We start from the raw sequence: 18,470 nt of genomic DNA on the forward strand, positions 1-18,470 counted from the left end.
TCTTGAGGTTTTCTTTCGCTTGCAAATCGCGTTTGAGAAGGATCTTCTCTTCATCCGAGTTCTAATCTTTTCTGCATGCGCACCCCTTGGCGGCCTTGCACTCACACCAAGGTTGCTTTTTTCCACCTCACATCGATTGGCCGGCCGCTAAGTGCACGGTCCGCTCTCAATGAGTGAAAAGAGACACAAGGGGAGGCTGGACAAGCTCTTCTTTCTTGGGATCCCTGTCACTCTTCAGCAAAACACGATTAGGAATCGACACGCCCAAGTAAACTTGGGTTCGTGGGACCTCAACAAACAAAAAAATCATGTGGTTCTTGTGGTTCTTTCCTTGAGTAATACAGAGCACTTCCAAAGCTCTGATACCAATGTAAGGTGCAGCGGAATGATTGTTTGCGCTTTGCTCAAGATGAGTGCTCTGAACTGTGCTCAAGGTTCCTTTTGTTCTTATGGAAGGGAGAGCCTTCCTTTCTTAATGAGAAAATGCTATGATCACAAACAAAGTGAATGGACACTGTGCGTGCAAGTGTATGAGACTGCTTCACTCACATGTATTGCCTATGGTACTAGAGCCCTAGAGGTTCCCAGTGTGGGTGCTTTTTCTTGAAAAGCAAAAAACCCAAGGTATACAAAATAAGCACACACATCAAAATTGAATCAATGTGAGAAGACTTCAGGAAATAAGTCAGGCGATAATTTCATGAGCAATTTATTTTACCGTAGCCTAGCTACAAGGTCCTCTAGGTATAGCCTCTAGTCAGCCCTCGGACATGAAATACTTGGCTCTCGGATTAAACAACTTAATTGACCAAAGAAAATTGAGAAGTTTGCCCATGGTATTAATAGTTGACCTTTAGTGCCTTTCGATCGTTATATTAGCAACCCCAGACTTGTTTGGTTTTTGACTTTTATAGTTGTTTATGAATTTGATTATATTACAGTTTAATGTTTATTGCTGACAAATTGTTTAATATTTTGTTACCAATCAATTTGTTTGCCTACAACTACATATGCTTTTTAATTGTATATGAGAATGCAGTTACTGTGCCAATTTTGGTTGAGTTTGCAGTAATTGAAGAAGGAAAAGGATATTCAATCTTGGATGCTCTTCCACCTCGACAAACGGGATTCATCTCAATAGCTTCCAAGGATGGAATCTACATCAGGAAGGGGGGCATGTTAACCCTCACGGACACCCTATCACCTTCGACGGACGCATATTATTACTTCGTTAGCGTAGAAGGCAAAAACCCAATGCTGCCCTCTCGTTAACCCACGTGACAATATTCACTCTAATGTTGTTAATCATGGGCTGCAAAAAAAATGTTGTTCTTGGCAATGCCTTGGTTGATATGTACGCCAAATGTGGTGATCCTGTGCGGGATGTTGTCTTTTGAAATGCATTGTTGCAAGATATGCCCGACAATAGCCAAGCCAGGAAGCTACGGGCTGTTTTGAATAGGTGCGAAGCGAGGACCTTCTCTAGATGCTATCACCTATGTGTGCATCTTGCAGGCATGTGTCTCTATTCAAGAGGCTCTCTTCAAGAGATGGCATGCTCCTGTGCGGGATGTCGTCTATTGGAACGCATTGATTGTAGGGTATACCCAATAATGACCGGGCTAGCAAGGTCTGGACTTTTTTTAGCACATGAAAAGCGGGGGCCTTTCTCCAACCTTTCGCCTGATGCTATCACCTACAATTGCATCTTGCAGGCATGTGGCTCTATGAAAATTTCTCTCGAAAAGAGATGGCGTGCTAGGCACTGTCTTGGTGGATATGCATGCCAAATGTGGGACACTTCAGCAAGGATTGTTTCAAAACATTGTCGTTCTTAGCAATGCCTTGGTCGATACGTATGCTGAATGTGGTGCACTTAAGAAAGCACAAAACGTTCTTGAGGATCTTCATATCCCTGATGCTGCCTCTTGGAGTGCATTGATTGCAAGACACACGAAACAGGAGCACGGAGAGAAAGATCTTGGCTGTTTCCAACGGATCTGAAGCAAGGGACTCTTTCCAGATGCAATCACATACGCGTGCATCTTGAAGGCATATGTATGTACACAAGATGACGATGTGGGACTCTCTCCATATGGTATCACCTACATCTCCACATTGCAGGCATTTGTCTCTATGAAAGAGGCTGATACAGGCACAAAAAATCAGCCTTATCATTTATAAGTGGCACGGGGTGAGAGACACGGGATAAACGACAGGGGATCCTTATCAGTAGCACGAACGATTTGGACCGTCGGATCGACGCAGCAGGGGAGGGGGCAAGGTTTTATATCTCCAGGATCGCCGTAGGCACAACAACGCACGTAAGCGCAGGTGGATAGGGCACGGGTTTGTGGAGTGGGACGTCGTGGGTTTGAGAGTCACAGGCAATGCAGGAGTCCCTATTTTTTTTCCCGCATTGAGATGGATCAACGGCCGATTAGATCTAGCCATTGATCCCTTGTCTTACCGTGAAACTTATAGATGAGGGGCCCACGATAGGAGGTGCTTATCCCTTCCAAATATTAGCCATAGCCATGAAACATGGTCGGGCAAGGGTCGCGAACCATCAGGCAAGAGCCACACGTACACATCACCGTGGCCACCTAATTGATGCACCATGTGCGGGAACAACGGAGAGAACTCGTAGCAACTAGCTAAGAACCTCCTCCTCGGGTGACTCACCGCAAGAGGAGGATGCACTCGAGTGTCCAAGGGCAAGAGCCCTAGCAAAGTGAACAACAAGTGAGCACAAGGTGTCCCTCTAGAGGTGACCCAACGGGGGAATTGAACCCACAACGTAGGTTGAGAGGCCAAAGCCTTACAAGATAATTAAATAAGATCAAAATGGGTTTCTTTTTTTATTCCTTATCAAACATTAATTGAAGCCTCAAGATTTGAGATATCAACAAAATATAAAATTGTAACATGTGCGAATATAAAATCTTTATGCAATGCAAATAATTCTCTCTCTCTCTCTCTCTCTCTCTCTCTCTCTCTCTCTCTCCACACAACACCCAACATGCCTCAAGATAAAAGAGAGATCATAAACTATACTAATGGTAAGAAATTACTTAATTTTGGTAAAAGCCTTTAGAATGTGGTTTCCAAAAGAGGCTACTCCCGGGCCATCTCCAAGTGGCCCATTCAAAGTTGGATTCACAAATTGGCATCACCACCTTATCAAGCTCTTTCATCACCCTGTAAACTAGTAAGCTCGGGGTGCAGAATAGCTAGTGAAGACCTAGTCCACCTTTTCATGGGATGCCAGCCAATCAAGACCGATATGTTCTTTGGTAGTAACAGGTTGGGAAGCCCTGCTCTTCTTGTCTGCACTCAAATAATCAGGTACTACTTCTTTCACGATATTTGGCAAGCAAGGAACCGCCACGTGTTTGAGGGGGATCTGGCTGTGGCAAGATTTTGTGAAATCATACAAGAGAGCAAAGTGACAATCCACAGGATCAGAGGCAAACAAGCCTCAGAGGACTGGTCTAGAACAATACATGTCATGATGACACCTTGTAATAAGTAAAGCCTAGGAGTAGTTGTGGTTTCTCTGTCAAAGCAGAAACTTGTAATCCTTTGACCCTCAAGGCTCGGTCTGAGCTCGAGGCTGGTGTATATTTCTGATGTTCTTAATACTATCCACTCACAATTGTGAGTTTTGCAAAAAATAAATAAAAAATAATTTTGCGAAATCTTAATCAATCAAACAAATTAATCAATGACATAGTGTATGTTATTGATTGAAACCAAGCCCATAATATCTTCACAAACAGCAAGGTGAAGGCTCACACTGGCATTCTAAAACAATAAATTTGGTGTGTGTGTGTGTGTGTGTGTGTGTGTGTGAGAGAGAGAGAGAGAGAGAGAGAGAGAGAGAGAGAGAGAGAGGATCCCGTGAAGCATCCCTACACAATGAACTTTGCAGGACATGTAAGTGAAGCTTTTGGCAATTCAAACGTCTTAGAAAGATGCCAACCTACTATGAAGATGTTGCTCACATTTTCATTTATCCTAATCACGCAAATCACCATGATGAATCAATTTCACAATCCTTTATCATAATGACAATATGATATTATTTACAATACTTCGTATTCAAAACAATTGGTATATGTTATAGTTTGAGAATTCCTTCAAATATGAACCACTTATGTAGCCTTGAATTGAATAAAATGTTAAATAATATCAATGATACATTTGGTCTTCCCAATCTCAGAAGATATCTTTCAAAACATATCAAGTGCATAAGTGAAGGGTGAGTTTAGGAAATGAAAAAACAGATAAAGATGGAAAGTCAAAAGACAAATGAAGATGGAAAGTCAAAAGACCTCTAGTGTCCATATAAATAGGTGTTTTTTGCTCTTTCATTTTTTTTTAGCGTTTTCTTCTAAGTTCTCTTTAGTGTCTCTCTCTCTCTCTCTCTCTCTCTCTCTCTCTCTCTCTCTCTCGCTCGCTCTCGCTCTCTCTCGCTCGCTCGCTCGCTCGCGTGCAATGTTGTATTCATCTTTCTTAGGTAATATTGTTGCAAATCTATGTACATCCTCATTGCTTGTCATTATGTGCTATAGATTAGCGCTTTTTTTTTCTTGTTTTTGAGTGGAATCTTTGAATTAAGGGCACCTTTTAATTTTTTTGATACATAACTATGGCATAACATTGAAAGTATTTGCATTATATAATCACAATGTACATTCAAAAGTTAAAATTTCTAAACGTGAAATAATACCATTTCACTATTGCAGAATTCAAGGAGGTTTGAGATTGATTGCTAATCCTATCTATAAACTACCAATTTTCCTGTTCTGCGTGCTTCTTGTACCTTTTCTAGTTCTACCTTCTTCTGTTTACGTCTTCTGTAAACCAGATTTTAGTGTCCTTGAGAAGCCTGGATTGCTCAAGGAGTTTGATTTGGTCCGCCTTGGTTTTGAAAGTGAGGATCGCATGGCTGGTGCGATATTCGTGTGTAAGGAGGTGATTGTTGTTGGGTCCCAGTGTATCATGTGGGTTGTTGTTTGGATACGGGCAAAGGCCTCGTGGAATTTGAGGTCTCCCTCCCCTTTCCAATCACTTGAGAGCCTGTCGATGCAAACATTGAGGGCGATATCCTCTTGTCGTTGTTGTTTGCATAGCGTGGATGCCACACGGTCTTCAACCTTGTGGAGGATGACCTCCTGTACTTGATTTTTAACCACCTTTGTGAGGGTGGTTGCTACTTCTTCCTTTGTTTTGTTGAACTTTGTTTCCATCTGTTCCATTTCCTCCTTCTTGCGATTCTCCACTACAGTAAGCCGGCTCTCGATGGCGATGAGCCTTTGTTTCAGTTCGTCGTTCTCCTTGCGGAGTCTTTTGATTTCATTCTGAGAGCGGATGTTACTGATGCTGTCCATTTTGGGGGGTGTTTCCACGACCCTGGAAAAGGTTGGCTTGCTTCGGGATGAGGCCCAGGTGGCCATGGTTGTTGCTCGAGGAGTGCCCCAAAGGGCAATTTTGGTCGAGGGGTGAAAAAGGGCTGAATAGTAGAGTCAATCACATTCGAGTACACATTTGCAAGGAGAGAATAGAGTCGAGGGTGGAATACACAATCGGGGGCGGAAATCTATGGACTAAGTCACGCTTGTTAAGGGGGTGGGGCTATGGCTCAAAGCCTCCCCAAGGGCAGTCCTCACCCAGAGAGAGAGAGAGAGAGAGAGAGAGAGAGAGAGAGAGAGAGAGAGAGAGAGAGGCTTCAATCACTGTGACAACAAATACCGCATGCTAGTCAAACATGGAAAGCATTTGTTTATACTCCCCATAAACCAAGCTTGACCTTCCAAGTCCTTAGTGATACACATTCTAAAAGTCATCATCAAAGACATTTAAAATTGTACCTCAACCAACCTGAACTAATACAAGGATTTTTCCTTTTTCCGAAATTGGGAAGACCTACTAGTGCGTAAGTTATATTTAATAAAGGAAGAAAATAGCAAGTTCGTGTTGTGCCCGTGCCGAGCCATGACAGTTTTCCATGGTCATGATTATATCGGTTGAAGGGGGAGCCACCCCATGGCAAGAGATGAGGTCATGTGTTTACACAAGAGAGTCAATCACAGCGATGTCTAAGGCCTTATTCCACTCATCTGAGTTAATCTGTCTCCTGTTGTCAATGATTGCCTCCCTTATTTCTTGGATAATCTTTGTAAACTTAGTTGTTTCCAATGTGCTCTCAAATATATGAATGTTCCTTGCCTTCCAGACTTGATGAAAATAGTAATTTCTCACAATTTGCGTGATGATGAGAAGTGTTTGAATCTTAAACACATTCGCTCCCAAAAAAAGGTCAATGTTCTTGAATAATCCTATTTTCCAAGTTTTCTAGACCCATTTGCAGATTTTACCAAAGCTAAGCCACAAATCACCAGACACTCCTTGAATAGATGAGTAAGGTCTTCACTAGCCAATCTGCATTGTGGACATATATCCGATACAATCCCCCTAATTAACACCTTCATCCCAATTGGCATGGCTCCCCATAGAACCTTCCATATGAACACCTTCATCTTATGCGGCCAAGGGGGGCGGCATATATTCCTTACAACTATCTCCCACCTTGACTCCGGGCCAGTGCTTGCCCCTACAAGATCATCCACCCTATAAACTTTATGTAAAATGTTACAAGTGTGTATTTTTTTCATCCATATGTAAGTCACATTTCATATTGCTTAGCCAAGTGCTAAAAGACACCCCATAGGTTTTTTCCTTAAGAACTTTTCTACTCGCTATTCACCATCATATGAGAAAACATTCCAAAATATAACCAAAACCTAAGAATGGTCATCCCTTTTCTTTTTTTGGCAAAACTCACAAATGTGAGTGGATTATATTATACAATATTCTTTCATGCTCGTGATGAGCCATGACAACTATAACGGGACATAACTACATCGGCTGACAAGGGAGCCACACCAAGGAAAGGGAGGAGTTCACTTCTTCACCCTAGCATGTTAGTCAAAGGAGTCTGAAGGTCTTGTTCCATTCATCAAATCTTGTTTATTTGATTGAGTCATGGACCGGGCTTGTCGATCCAATAGGTGTGTAGGTGATCGCCGATGAGAGGTGCACCACTTATCTTATTTTTACAGTACTTTTGCAACGATCGGCCACTATGGGCGTCCATGTATGAATGGGCCAAACTCTTATAAAAGGTCAATTTGCCTAAAAATCCTCATTCTCTAAGGTGTAAGCTAAGAAGTGCTCTTGCTCCATATCTATCTCCTTCTCCTTCGTGTGCTCATAGGTGTGTGTTTATGCTTGAGAGAGAGAGAGACAATAGCCTTGAGATGTAAATCCCAAAACTTGTCTACATATTTGTGGATAGACTCATGAGAGAGAAGCTTCAAGCTGCACCATTCGGTGAGCACTTTGTACTTCGCATCACTTGCAAGGAATTGCTTCATGATGGAAACTCGCAGAGTTTTCCATGTCTTTGGGGCTTCACCGTTGCCACAAAGGCTAGCCCACCATTAAGGAGCTAATTTCTAGAAGCGCATAGCTACATGGTGTAGCTTGGAGGACTCCGTTAAGCCCTCGTCTCCAAAGGCCGCATCAAACTGCTGGATGAAGGACAACACTTTGTCGGTAGCACCAAAGGTGTCATCATAGGTGAGAAAAGAGATACTCTTTCCTCCCTCTTTGAACTTATTTAGCTTCTGTGACCTTCGCCATGCAAGGTAGGATTTGCGATGTCCCTCCCTCCTGTATTCTCTAGGAGAATAGCCATAACTTTTGTCGAAAGAGGAGGAAGGTGAAGAAGAAGGAGAAGAGGGTGGCCTCTTTCTAGCCCTTTTCTTCCTTTGTTTCCTCTCTTCCCTTTTGGAATGACAAGAATAAGGACTCTGTGTTGATCTTTTCCTATTGGGAGGAGTGGGCGATCGTCTAGACCACCCTCTTCATGGAGCCACATTTTCAAAGGAACTTAAAGTTTCATTGATTTCTTGCTCTTTGGATTCCTCCTCTTGTATGGGAGAGATTCTTCTTTTGGGGGTATCTTCAAGAGGCCTCATAAGCTCTCTCTCCTCTTGGAGAGGAAGGGAAACCCCATAAGCGCAAATTTGTTGTGTAACTTTGGCTAGAAAAGTGGGGTTGCCCATAGCTTGTTGCAACCTAGTAACAAGATAATTGACAAACATGGGGGAATCATGCTTGAGGGCACTTGTATTCATTTCGAGTTAATATAAATTCTCTCAACTCACAATTGTGAGTATGGAAAAAAAAAGCTTTCGAGAAGGAAATTATTTTTCCATAGCATGTCACCAAGGTGGCCTCCAATGATCTAAAACCGACTCAAAGCTATGGAAAGAGATTCAACTAGTGCTCAGTTAGGTGCCTTGGTACCCACAAGGTTCAAGAATCGTTGTTATAAATGCGAGAAGACACTTTGTTTGGCTCAAGAATGTAAGAATATTTGTTATAAATGCGAGAAGATTCTTTGTTTGGCTCAAAAATATGAAGCCAAAGGCAAAAGCAGGAACTCACAAGAGGACAAAAGGAAAGGTAAGTTGGACAAAGATAACGGTGCTAAAGAATTGACAGAGGAGATCAGCATGGCACATGTGGTGGCAACCACATTGGCCACGACACCGGATTTCTAGTCAGGCAACAATTTTCGCAATGAGCATCCAAGGAGAGGCTTGTGAGTGGAAAAGAGGGAAAAAATGAAGCTCTCCACAAATGATTTGGACCCTTGTGTTCGAGTTCAAGTTTTTGGTGTTTTAACCCATGGATTGGATTTCAATGCCCATGAATGTGTCAAGGAACCAATTAGATGTATCTAAAATAATATGAATGATTGCACCAATCCATTGTTTTTGGCTGGATTATGGATTGGATGTGTTTCAAAGGTCATTGTCTAGGGTAAGTGTCCTGAAAAAAGGACCCCCCCCCCCCCCCCCCCCCCCCCCATAGAGGAACACTTATATAGTAAATAAACATTTGTTTGAAAAGTGCACATCCCACCAAACAAAGTACAACATGCACGCATGGACACAAGTCCATCAATAGGTGCAACACTGCCTTAAAAGTCATGAAGCCTTTGTTGGTCATGTCACAAGACTGACGCCTCCTCTCTTGAAAATTGGAGCACTCTTCACTATCATCAAGGGAAATACCAACACATAAATCAAGCATACCAAAATCAGCAATCATGAAAACTTCACTGAGATGCATCATCTACAAAATTAAAAGCAACCAAATTTGTTCATATCAGCACAAGCACAACATTTTCATCTTTCGTAGTAATAAATAAAAAGAAGACCAACCAATCGCTTTAAAGCTACATGATTGAATCAATCGAACGTGATTTATTCTCTGAATCAATGTTTGATAAAACTCAATGCAGAAATACTCTATGGCCTTATGCCACCAAGACTTCTCAACGAGGACATATTTATATTGCCTTACATGTTTTGGTATGTTCATAGTTTCATTATTAGAGCTTCCTTGCCACAAATACCTAGACAGAGTCCCACTTTGATGCTCAGATACTCAAGAGTTATTATCTAGACCCACAAATAGATATGGCACAAGACCCTCCCACCCCAAGTGAGGAAAGACCTCTTCAACAAAGGAAGAAAATTGCAAGGCGATCTACATTGTCATGGAATGAAGAATACGTAGAAAAGGCTCTTATGGTGCACGACCAAGGTCATTTGTTAGAAAGTGCTCAATTCAATTTGGTATCAACAAATCAGCCATAGCCTCTTGGGAAGAGGGAAAGATGCAATCAAAGAAGAAGGGGACATCCACCATGCTCACATCAAAAGAGGATAAATTTTTATTGAAGTGGATATTTCTCAAGTTGGAATCAGGTCATGGAGTGTCTATCAACGTCAGGTTGAAAGTGGTTGAAATATGGAATACCAGACATACGATCTTCACGAATGAAATTCCAAGAGGAAGTTGGTGGGAAGGGTTTCACAAGCAACATCCTAACCTAGTATTCCGGGTTTTAGAGGGATTGGAACAATCAAGATCTCTCCTATTTAGGCCAGAGATCGTCAAGACATTGCATGATAACTTGGCAATGTTGTATACTAAATACACTTATCTGGCCTCTAATATATGGAACTCAGATGAGACACATTCTCAAGGATCAAGAGATAAGGGACTCAATATCCTTGCATGAAAAGGCACAAAAGCAGTTTATGGTATTACATGTGACTCACGTGAATGGATGATAGTCTTATGTTGTGTAAATGAGGCCGGCGACTCAATCCCAGGCTACTACATTTTCAAAGGTAGTCAAATCAATGCAAATTACATTGAAGAATGTGAAGAGGGCTAGCCATGGCCATGCAAAAGAAATCATGGATGACATGAGAGTTGTTTCAAGCTTGGTTGGAGCATTTTAAGAGGGCACTCATAGGTGACATAGATTTTGAGAGCCGACATTTGCTCATCCTTGATGGGCATGGTAGACATGTATCACTAGAGGTTGCTGGAAGAGCACATGAGGTTGGGATCGACATCATTACTTTTCCTCCTCACACATCTCACAAGCTACAACCAATCGATGTCTCTGTGTTCAGGTCTTTGAAGGTAGATTTTCAAAATGAGAGTGCCATATGGCAACAAAGAACAACAAGCACACAAGCAAGCAAGGGTGAGCTAGTAGCAATTGCAGACAAGGGTTTGAGGACATCTTTGACAGAGGAAAATATTAAGGTAGGATTCTCACCTACAGGTATTTGGCCATACGACTCAAGTGCAGTCAAATTTTGAGGGCATGCCATGTAATCACATCAACATACGGGAAGAGACAACATAATTGGATGAGAACCCATCTCAAGTCATGTGCACCCTTGGATGATACAACGGAGGGTGAAGTCATTCATGTATTAAACCTCATGACAAGCCAACCCCAAGAACATACCACCGGCATTATTAATGAAGCAAGTATGCAAGCTAATAATTTTGAACAAGTAATGCATCCTAGTGCCTTCCCTAGCAATGAGGACAACACCATTGACAAACAGCCATCACCAAGGGCACATGTCATTCAACCATGCACCACAATTGTAGATTTTATTTGAGTGTTGATAACAGAGGTCTTTGTGTGGCAAGCATCCCAAGAAGCATCTGTGGACTACACAAATAGCATGGTTCTTACTTCAAACCAATGTATAGAGAGCATGAAAGCCAAAAATTCAAAGAAGGAAGAGATTTTCAAAGCAAGAGAAGATCAAAAGATTGAGAAAGAAAGAATGAGGCTTCAAGTCCTTGCTGAAAAGGAGGCTTTCGCTTTCTTGAATTATCTCTGTGAACCTAGCTGGTTCCATGGTGTTCTCAAAGATCTAACAGTTTCTAGCCTTCCAAAACTCATTAAAATAACAAAATATAACAATTTTAATCGCACTAAGTCGCGTTTGGTTCTTATACACTTTCTCTCCCAAGAAGAATCCTATCTTCCAAGTCTTTTGCACCCATTTTCAAATCTTCCCTGCTAGGCCATGTGTTGTCGAGCACTCCTTGAATAGGTGAGGGCGGTCTTTACTAGATGTCCTGCATTGCAAGCAGTTGTCAGAACCAATCCCTCTGATAAGAACCTTCACTCCAGTCGGAAGGGCTCCCCATAGAACCTTCCATACGAAGACCTTCATCTTGCGTGGCCATTAGATGTTTGTCACAATTGCCTCCCATCTTGACTCTAGCTAATGCTTCCCCCACTGCTTGTTCAATGGGGAGAACCAATCCGTTGAATCCATAAGGGTGTGATACACATCCTTTGTATGTGATTTCATGAAATGTCTATTTTTAGGCCATTGCCATGCTTTCCACTCGAACACTGACTCGCAACTAGGTAGACAACAAATGTCCAGTCGTTCGAGCGCTCTATTGATCATCAATCTTTCATTCTTGTAAGATCAAACTGGCTAGCCATATGGTCTTTCCAAAGATTGTTGTTGTAATCCCAAAATTGGCCCAGCCATCAATGTCTTTATTATTTATCTTTCTGGCAGCTTCTCTCCAAAATGGGCTCAAGATGATGCTTCCCACCTTTGAGATCCAAGGGGACCTGTGAGTTATAGACTTGTGAAAATACCTTGCTAGCTCTCCCCATTCCAAAGCCTCCGTTGCTCTTTTGCATTTCTAAATAAGCTCGCCAGATATGTACCAAAGTTTAAGGTCAGCCCACCGAGGGGCCATCCGCTTATCATACACTGCAAGCCCTTTCCATTGGCCACCTCTTGTGAGTAAAGCTTGGCCCTGTCCATCATGGCCTTTGTCATATTAGCCCATGTTTGGTCTTGCTTAGTGAGTGCTACCACAAGCTTGGCACAATGGGCCTCCACATGAGTACTAGGGTTCATGACCTCGAGATTGCCTCTACATGTATCGCTACCATCTCCCAACTAACTCACTACCATGACAATGAGTCTTTAGTGTTTTTCTTCCATAAAAATATTTTCACCAGTTTTAATAACTCTTTCCATTTACATTTGTCTAGCGCGAGTATCAGAACATTGAAGGCTATATAAGGGAGTAGAAATGAATTAATCACTTTCTTCACCCTTCTAGGGAACAAGAGAAGCACATACTCTCACCTTCGCATTTTGATCCTTATCTTCTCCATGACCCATGAAAATATTTGTTTGTGAGTTACACCCACCCCCAAAGGGGTACCGGGTGCTGAAAAATCTTCCCTTAACCGTTCTTGGATAGGGATATCAATCTAGAATTTTCAATATTGCACTTTGATCCTGATGCTATGACATATGTTTGAACAATCTCCAAATCCTTCCTCAAAACCCTAAAGGCATGCTTTGAGGAAAAGGAGGGAGTCATCCACAAATAGCTTTACAAAAAGTTGGTCATTATTTGGCAGACCGAGCCCTTGAATTTCCCTCTCATAGCACTGTCTTCAAGTAATTTCATTACCGGATGGGATCCAATGGCAAACATTATAATGGCAAGTCAAAAACCCAGCTTGATTGATCTTTGGACCTCAAATCCACCTACAATTCTCTCATTAAATAGGAGTTCATACTGACTACCAGCATTAAGGGTGCTTACCAATGGGCACATCCGCGGACCAAAGCCTAGTGTTTTCATGACATCCTCAATGAGAGACCATGTAATTGTGTCATAAGCTTTATCCAAATCCAACAGGTTGCACTCTTTCTTAGAGAAAGCATCATATTCTATGCCAACCATTGCTGACAGGATATTATCGTAGATCAACCTTCCTTTGATAAAACCATGTTGGTGGGGGGTAATGACTTTGTCCAACAAAGGAGAGACTTTGAGGGCTACCATTTTGGCAATAGTCTTATAAGCAATATACATCATAGTTATGGGGCACCAATGTTTTAGCTGGGAGCAACAAGCTTGTTTGGGGATAGGTTTAATGAGGCCCCTCTCATGCTTATGTCCTTGACTCCATCTACAAAGGCTTGGTTAGCCATTCCCATGACAAGGTACTTGAGATAGTCCCAACATTCTTTGATGAACTCAAAAGTCAATCCGTCCCACCCTCGGGACTTCTCTTTGTCCAAACCTTGCATTGCGATAGAGCATTCCTCCTTAGTGAATGCATTCTCGAGCATGTTGGCTTTAGATATGGAAATAGTTTTTTTAAAACTCCTAAGGAGAGTAGATCTGGCTTTGTCTATTTCAAGGGCGCAGACCTTGAACTGGCCTATAATATATTGCAGGTGTTTGAGCATCAATTGAGCCATTTCTTCTGGTTCCTTAGTACTATTTCCTTCTAGCGAGTGGACAAGGCCCCGATTTCTCTTGACTTTGAGGGCTCTATAGATGTTTCTCTAGATAATATTTTGGCCTTTTTCACCCCCTCAAGTTGGCAATCGTTCAAGTCCTCTTTAGCTTCGAGCCATCTTTTATGCTCAGCTTCCAAGGCAGACCCTTTTTATTTTTTGGAGGTTAATACGTCAACTTCGTCAGTGAGCTGTTTCTAGTGCTCCTCTTTGTACTTCTTCCCTCTAGGTCCCAAAATTTTGATTGGCTTTTGTATATTATTGACGAAAGTATCCAAATCCCTAAGGCTTGCTAAATCCACATCTTTACGTAGCTTGTTAGCTGCTTTCAAGCTAGGCTTTTGTAGAGAGGGTCTTTGAATAGGTGCTCCCTTGTCGTAAGAAGCAAGGTGATCATCTTTATTTCTAAAGAGGGGGACAACCAATTGGCTTGATGAGAGCAATAACACCTATCCAGTTGAGATACCATGCCTGCATATTGCAAAATGATGTAAAGTGAGCACATGCGTGCTACTCTAGGGGCCCACCTCCCACATGTCAACTAGCGTCCATTTCTCACATAACCAGAGCCATTTGGATATTTTGGTCCCAGCTAGCATGTCAGATGATCATGTTCTATCCTTTCTCTTCTCCACCATATTAAAGTCTCTCACCAGGAGCCATTTCCTTTTGACCTGGCATTATTTCAAGTGCTCCCACAACTTTTCCCTTTCCTTCCCTGAGCAGGGTCCATATACATTGATGATGGTAATATGCTAACCTACCCACGTGATCTTTACTCCTCTCCCAGAGGGGTGATTGAAAACCACCACAAGCTCTAAATCCCTATCCACCACAGCGAGGATGCCATTGAATACATCTATGCCTTCTCCGTAGAAGACCATCTTCTTGCCAATTTCTTGTTTTGTTTTGTTTGTCGCATCAAGATGATGCTCCTACATAGCCCATAAGTAGATTTCATTACCTTTTCTGACTTCCTCTCAAAAGAGGGAGCTCTTCTTTGGGGTTTTAAGCAACTTTAAGTCCCATGATTGGAGAACAAACTCTTCCATTACTGAGATAGGGGTACAAACTCCTCCGCCTCTAAAGACTCATCCTCCGTGCCCTCTTTACTATTGTCCCCCACGATTGGGCCATTCCTGTTTGCTTGAGTAGCCATGAGATTTTCCGAGTTGGCTTCCCAAAAAACCTCAAAGATATTATCATAGAGAATGGGGTATTTGAGAACATCTCGCAGGGCTTCCTTCAATTGCCTAATTGCCCGCGCCTGGGATTTGAACCAATTGCAAGATATGCTAGAAATATTTTTCCATCTTTATTTTTCTTTTTAATTGTTGGAGATGAGAAAAATCTTTTGAACTACTCGAGATGAGGCTCTTTTATGGGGAGTAGCAGTGAAACAGTAACTAGGGGTAGTCTTATCATTGCTAAGACAAGATTTGACGGGTTCCTCTAGATTCCCAATGGTTTCCTTATTGGTACTAGGTTCTCCTCTTCCTGAATTTTCTCCAAAACCTTCTGTGGAGGAGTTTCATATTGTTGAGAGAGAAAGAGAGATCACAGAAATAGAACCCCAAAGTGTGCAGAATACACACATGAGATGATGTACATATAGAGGGGACCTGGGTGCTATATATAGAGAAGCCATATATTGAGTAGCTTCACATGTAAGCTCAACACCCCCGCTCAAATAAGGGTCTCTAACTGTGGATGAAAAAACCCTTGGAGGATCAAGGGAAAAACCCACAGCTCTATATACACCCACTGCTATATTATAAAAATCATTGAATGTACAAATGTTCATGAGGAGCTACATCACTCCTTTTACAATGAATATTTGATGAAGAGCTACATCACTCCTTTTACAATGAATGTTTTATGAGGAGTTACATTACTCCTATCCTATCAAATACAATAATGAATACAAAGGTTCAATAAAGAGGTGTAAAGGCTATCGATTAGCTCGTGATCAAAAGTGTCTCCGTGAATCTGCTATGTAGCTTGTCATCAATATGGCATCACCAAACATGTCTTCATAAAATCTTTTATTATCACCAAGTTTTTCTTCATGAAGTCAATTCTTTGATTAATCCTACATAGATCATAGACTCAAAAAGCATAGTCATGAAATTTTGTAGCATCGTTAGTGAAATAAGTACGTTCACAATGCCATAGAGATGGTTCGCGATGCCACTCTTTTGACAACATATATATGCACGACAACATATGTGTACATAAAGTATGAACGTAAAAGTATAAGATGCATGATTACGTGATGCAAATGACATGTGTATATACTATATAAAACGACATTTATCAACGTAGTGATGTCAATGAATATCATCAAAGTATTAAGAAAACATCATCATTGTATCAAAAATAAATAAATAAATCATCATGGTATCAACGAAAAGCATCATGGTATCACCAAGAATAATCATTGTATCAATGAAACCACATCATGGTATCACCGAGAATAACCATGGTATCAACGAAACAACATCATGGTATCACCGAGAATAACCATGGTATCAATGAAACAACATCATGGTATCACCGAAAATAACCATGGTATCAACGAAATATCATCATGGTATCAACAAAAATCACCATGACCAAAGTACTAACAAAACATCATCATGGTACCATCAAAATCACTATGGTATCAACAAGAGATTATCAATCAAACGACATAAACTATATTTCTAGAAGAATAATTATACCAGAATCAATGAACGAATATATCATATAACAAAAGATCATATACAATCAATAGCTCGACGGAATTTGGATGATCATCAACGGCTCGACTGAAATCGGAACAATATTCATGACAGATATCCATGAACATATCTATAGATATTTGATATCTGGAAATATAGGTATCCAAGAAAAAATCATCAGTAAATGTCTCAAAACGTATTAGACAGCTTGAAATAGTATAGACTTTTGAGAACATATATCTATAACACCGATTCAATTTGTAACTGTCTTCTACAATAGAATTACGTCAATAAAAAATATATGATTGATGAAGAGAAAAATATAATCGATAAATTTTCAATTAGCAGGAAAATCAAGAGCAAAAAGCAAAATTTGCTTTTCAGACGTGTTCGCAGTCTGAGAACGCTAATCCAAAATCGCTGCAGAATTTAGAGAAAGTCTCTTCTGCAAATTGGTAAACCACATCCATTCTAGTGGCTTGCACGAACCTTTTTTCCAAAATCGTTTTCAATTAGGAGGAAAATCAAAAACAAAAAGTGAAAGTTGCTTTTCAGACACGTACGCAATCTGCACACGATAACACAAAGTTGATGCAGAATTTGAAAAAAGTTTTTTTTGCAAAGTTGTAGATCACATCGATTCCGGTGCCTTCCGCGAGGTGTTTCTACAAAGTCATTTTCAATTAAGAGTAAAATCGAAAACAAAAAGTGAAAGTTGTTTTTTAAACATGTACGCAGTCCGCGAACAATAACTCAAAATTCATGCAAAATTTGGAAAAATATTTATTCTGCAAAGTTGTAGACCACATCGATTTTGGTGCAGCTCACAGGGTGTTTCTGCAAAATCGTTTTCAATAAGGAGAAAAATTGAAAACAAAAAGTGGAAGTTGCTTTTCAGACATGTACGCAATCCGCGAACGATAACTCAAAATCGGTGCAAAATTTTAAAAAAGTTTCTTCTGCAAAGTTGTATACCACATCAATTCCAGGACCTCTCTACGATTGTTTCTGCAAAACTGTTTTCAATCAGGAGAAAAATCAAAAACAAAAATGGCTTGCTTTGATACTATGTTGAGAGAGAAAGAGAGAGCACAAAAATAGAACCCCAGAGTGTGTAGAATACGCACATGATATGATGTACATATAGAGGGGACATTTAGGTTCCCACCACTCTTGACCCTCTCTTACAGAGCAAACAGTGCCCTAAAAGGCCAACAAACAAAAATGACTACAGTCTGACATGACCAAACATCCAGGAGCCACGAGCCGTCAAAACCGAATTAGCCGATTGAGACCAACATCAGCACCTTGGTTGCCAAGCACTGCCATCATCTTCAATGGTGACCAAGGCTAGGCTGCCTAAAACCACCATCGATCGAGAACACCTGAGACCCACAACCATACTCGGACAGAGCCATGAAGTCTGACAAAGCCACAACAAGGGAGACAAAACACCATTTTTCCCACTGAGCTGACAGGAGGTACCACAAGACCAGACCTTGTAAAAAGCCTGACTTATTGGACTCCTTAGTAACTCTGGTTGGACGCCTTGGCTCGGTTTGAGCAAGGACTTTAATGTAATTCATTTTCGCTTTTATTTTAATCACTCACAGTGTGAGTTTTGAAAAAGAAATGGCTTATAACAAATTGTGTTTTTGAAAAAAAACACTACTTGGCTGAAGGACGTGCCTTTAACCTTGTTAATATTAAGGCCGTGTCCAATAAGTCTATTGGAAATCAATAATATTTTCCCCATGTTGGAAACCCCTTGTAGTGAATCCTAGCTCTACAAGTCTCTTATGTCTACCCTCCCACACGTGCACTAGGTAGGGAGGTCTCTAGGTGGTTCTTGTAGGAGACAGAGAAGGTTGCCTATACTGCGGGGAAGACGGCCATGGCGTCTCTGCTTTCTTCGTGGGAGGGACTTGCATTGCAAACAGTTAGAGGTGCTCCCGAGGGAGGGACCCTCTGGGATCTTTGCTCTTCT

This window comes from Adiantum capillus-veneris, chromosome 26 (assembly GCF_014529385.1).
Source record: "Adiantum capillus-veneris isolate H3 chromosome 26, ASM1452938v2, whole genome shotgun sequence".
NCBI lineage: Eukaryota > Viridiplantae > Streptophyta > Polypodiopsida > Polypodiales > Pteridaceae > Adiantum > Adiantum capillus-veneris.